Genomic DNA, 4,743 nt, shown 5'->3' on the forward strand with positions numbered 1-4,743 from the left:
TAGATAGATAGATAGATAGATAGATAGATAGATAGATAGATAGATAGATAGGCATGTACTCTGTGTGTGTGTTTGCATAGAAAGTCTCAATTGAGCCAAATTAAAGAGGTAATCATGGTGTAAAAGAAAAGAAAGCGGAACAAAACATGAAAACATACCTGATGTGCCTAGCAACTAACCAAGGAGAACAACAGTGGACAAAACAACAGAACTGCCGAGGCTGTCACAGAGAGACTATGACATTACTGTGGTTGAGAAAACGGCCCCTGGGGACACAGTCCTGGCGGTTGAATCCTGCCGGCTGATTTTCTTTACCTGGGCTCTGTTACTGCTTGGAGAGCGAGGGTGAGAGGACAAACCACTTGGAAGGCTCAGAGAGCGTAGGATCCTCTGTGGCCTTGCCACCTGCCAATTCCGAATTTGGAGATGTGATCAAAAAGCGTCCCGTGGCTGAATACAGGAGCTACAGGTAGATCTTTTAAGAACCTAGAATAAAACGTTTTTGGACATTATGTCTCAAGCCCTGGAATAAGAGAATAATTTGGAGAAAATGTCCCATAATTTGGGAAAAGGAATCAGCAACTGAAAGTCAGAGCCCACATTTTGTTTCCCCCTTTGGAAGATTTCAAAGCTTAGAAGCCTCAAGTGAGTCCTTTGCTGCGTCCATGGTTGTAGGAGTTACTGAGAGCAGTGATGTGAAGAAAGTCTCAAGGGTTTGCTTAGGACGCAATGTTGGTGTCCGACAGACACTGAGAGAACCCCTGGGGAGTGAGTAGGGAGGACCTAAAACCCAGCTCAGATATAGCCTATCGACTCAGTCTCCAAGTGGGTTTCCTAATAAGGGGAGCAGGGGCTGTCTCTGGCATGAACTCAGTGACAGGCTCTCTGATCACTTCCCCCTGAGGGGGGAGCAGCCTTACCAGGCCACAGAGGAAGACAATGCAGCCAGTCCTGACGAGACCTGATAGGCTAGGGTCAGATAGAAGGGGAGAAGGACCTCCCCTATCAGTGGGCTAGGGAAGGGGCATAGGGGGAAAAGAGGGAGGGAGGGTGGGATTGGGAGGAGATGAGGGAGGGGGACACAGATGGGATACAAATTGAATAAATTGTACTAAATGATAATAAATGAATGACAGTCAAGGCTACACAGAGAAACCCCGTTCAAATAAAAAGTAGTTGGTCGGGTTATACCTCATTTGTAGAATGTTTGCCCAGCACACAAGAGGCCCTGGGTTTAATGCACTACAAGACAAAAAGAAAAATAATAAATAATAATGGCTTTTTTTTTTTTTTTAGTCCTGTCAAGTCTTTGAAATATTCTATTGTTAGATGTATACGTGCATTTTGCCTTTGTGTGCTCTGTGCAGTGTGAGTTATGGTACCCACTGAAGGGCTGGATCCCCTGGGCCTGGGGGCAGTGGTTGTAAGTCATCATGCGGGTGCTGAGACTAGAACCCAGGCCCTCTGCAAGAGCAGCCATTGCTTGAAACCACTAAACCATTTCTCCAACGCCCACTAAGGAGTGGAGATGCATTCCAGCCCTCAGGAGGCTGAGGCAGGGGGACTGAGAGTTTGAGGCCAGCCTGGGCTGTACAGCAAGAACCAGTCTCGAAACATGAAACAGTTAGTTCTATGAACTGTAAACTAAGGAAATGCTTTTCTGTAAGCAGATGTAAAGGGACAAAGAAAACAAAGCCCTCTGGAGAACTCACAAGGAAGAGAGAAAGGCAGTCAAGGGGAGCTACCAAGTGGACAGTGAAGGAGAGGCTGCTGCTGCTGACTGCTGGGCTGAGGCATGCACACAGCACTCATCCTGGCCCAGCCTGTGGCATCCTCCCCGGGCAGACAGGCTTAGGAAACATCAGTCAAAAGGCAGCGTGTTCTCAATAGCCTGTTGGCCTAGCATGCAGGAAAGCTCTGGTTCTGTCCTTCTACTGAAGGGGCCGGGTTCAAATTCATGATTCCCCTACCTTTACCTCCCAAGTGCTGCCTGCGATTTACAGGCACTTGCCACCAAACTCTGCCTAATTGTTTAATCTACCTGTGCCTCTCTTTTCTCAGCTATACAATGGGGGTGGGGAGGGGAACTATACAACTCTGATTAGATTATGGGAAGAGTTAAGTGAATTACCGCATTAATTCTGTCATCCTCAGAAGTGTCTGGCCCAGCGAAGGACCCTGCAGGCACCTCCCAGAGCAGAGGTTCTCAACCTTCCTAACACTGCGACCCTTTAATACAGTCCCTCAGGTTGTGGTGAGCCCCAACCAGGAAATGATTTTTCTTGCTTCCTCACAACTGTAATTTTGCTACTGTTAGGAATCGTAATGTAAATATCTGATATGCAGCCCCTGTGAAAAGGGTCATTTGACCCCAAGGGGTCATGACCCACGGGTTAAGAACTGCTACCTTCGAATACCTTTCCCTTTCCCACAGCAGGTTAATAGCCTGTTGACAGATACCCCTGAGAGAAGTTCCTGTGACTTCCATCGTAAATGTTCAAGAGAGAACACAAACTAAATGACTCTTCTGAAACTAATGGCTCAGGACTCCAAAGCTGGAAGAGAGAAACCCGGGCACTCCCTCCAACCTTTCTTCCCTGTTCTGTCCATCTACCACCCAAAGAAGACCCTAGCCCCAGGAGGCCTGAGGGGACGGTCCTCTCTGGACAGGCACTTCTAAAAGTCCTGGCCAAGGCTCATTCTACACTGTGAAGGCGTCCCTATGGACTAGCGCAGTGCCTGGCACACACAGAAGAAATCCTGCAGGCATCCTGATAACAGTGAGTCCAGTCTTGTTTTGGGGACCCACAATTCCCCTTAAAACAAGAGGCTGGAGGAATCAGCTGATTGCAGCCACTCTCCTCAGTGAGATCCCCATCTTGCTGGAACCACGGTGCCTTTGGTAGGACTCTGGAGCCAATGGCTCTAGTCCAGGCGAGGCCTCCTCTTGCTGTGTGACAGTGGTGTCCGCACCTGACCCTCCTGGTCTTTAGAGCTGCATTTCTCCTCATCACTACCTCCTTAAGGAAGTCCAGCCATTCTGGGGTCAGCTCAGGCTGATGGACAAAAGGAGAATGCCTGAGAGCTGAGAGTTAGGACTTTCAGCTAGGGGCTTCTTTGGGTGGCAGATAAGCAGAAAGGGAAGGAGAGTCGGAGGAAGTTCCTGGGTTCCTCCTCTCCTACTTCCTGGCCTACACATCTGGTGAGGCCTCTCTTGCCTGAGCACATTTTTATAAATGAGCTGAGAATGCTGGGTGAGAGCCAGCATTCTAACCACCTTGGGCGGTTCTCATACATCTTCAAGCACCTTGGCAGAGTCAGAGGTCCAGAGCTGGGGAAAAAAAAAAAAAAACCTTGAGGGATCACTCACCCTGCTTCTTTAAGGCAAAGAGGTAAATCTTGGTGAGACAAGGATAGGGCACGGACACTCAGTAAACACAATCACAGTGACATGCTAAGAATTTCAAAATGACTTCATCTGACCCATGACAACCCTAAGGTAGGTATTACTTTCCTACTTAAAGGCACCTGAGCTGGGAGAAGTCAAATGAGTTGCTTGGAGTCATAAGACAATACAGTAACCCAACATGTGTCCACCTATTTTATTACATTGCGGAGCCCAAGTCATTCAAGTGTCTGCCAGCCCCGTCCTTTGCCACCTCTTTCAAGTGTGTGGCAGCTTTCCGTGACTCTGATGCAGCCCATGACAGTGCAGTAGCAGGTGACAGGCTTCTCCCGCTGACCTCTTGGCAATGCCTGTCTTCCCCCTCAGGAGCATCACTCCCCAGGAAGACACATTCTAGAGTGAAGGCAGCAATTGTAGGAGCAACGGCTTCCTCGGGTCCCAGTTCACTTGAGTGCAGCAGGCTGCGGGAGTGGAGCACAGGGAAGCCATCATGGTGTCAGTTCAGGGAGGCTCTGGCTGGAACCCGCTGGTCTCTGCATCGGGCTGAGAGTCCGACTGCCTCCCTGACCTGCAGTTGCTGAGTCACTATCTTCATTCTGCCCTGGATTAACAGTTCCTTGTCTGTGTTTTCCTCATCCACTCCCTCTCAGATCATATGTTGACCTCTTGATTTGCTGATATTAGTTTTCCCATTAAACTCACAAGAATCAATGGTTTTTTTTTTCTTACATCTGCATGAGCGCATGCCTACTGCCTATATGTGTGTGTGCATAAGAACACGGAGACCAGAGGACAACCTGTAGGAGAAGGTTCTCTCCTTCCATTGTGTGGTTCCTAGGGATTGAACTCAGGCCATAGGGTATGGTGGAAGGCATCTCTACCCACTGAGCTGTCCTGCCAGGCCTAGAAGAATCAGTAACTCTTGATGTCTTTGAGGCTGGTAGCCCTGTCCCATGCCACGTGATATGTGACAAGGGAGATGTTTCCCTTTGGTGTTCATAAGACTAGATAAGACCTGAAATATATGCTTTGGGGCCAGAGACACACACCATTCAGTACACTTACATAGCAGGAGAGTAAAGAGCAGCATGGCCATAAGATCAACATCTTAATACCTAATCCAGTTAAGTCCACAGTACTCAGAGCTGTGCCGATAAAAGAGTGGCCAGAATGACAAAGGGACATTCTACGTGTATGACCCTTACTTCTTCCCAGTGACTTAGTAAGGTCTGGTAAAGCACTCTGTCATGCCATTGAGGGCATGGGGTTTGGGGAAGCTCCTGGTACAAGTTCACTGATGGAGGTCCACCACACCACAGTGACGGAGATGCTTTTCC

This window comes from Psammomys obesus, unplaced genomic scaffold, assembly GCF_907164565.1.
Source record: "Psammomys obesus unplaced genomic scaffold, mPsaObe1.curated_primary_1811, whole genome shotgun sequence".
Classification (NCBI taxonomy): domain Eukaryota; kingdom Metazoa; phylum Chordata; class Mammalia; order Rodentia; family Muridae; genus Psammomys; species Psammomys obesus.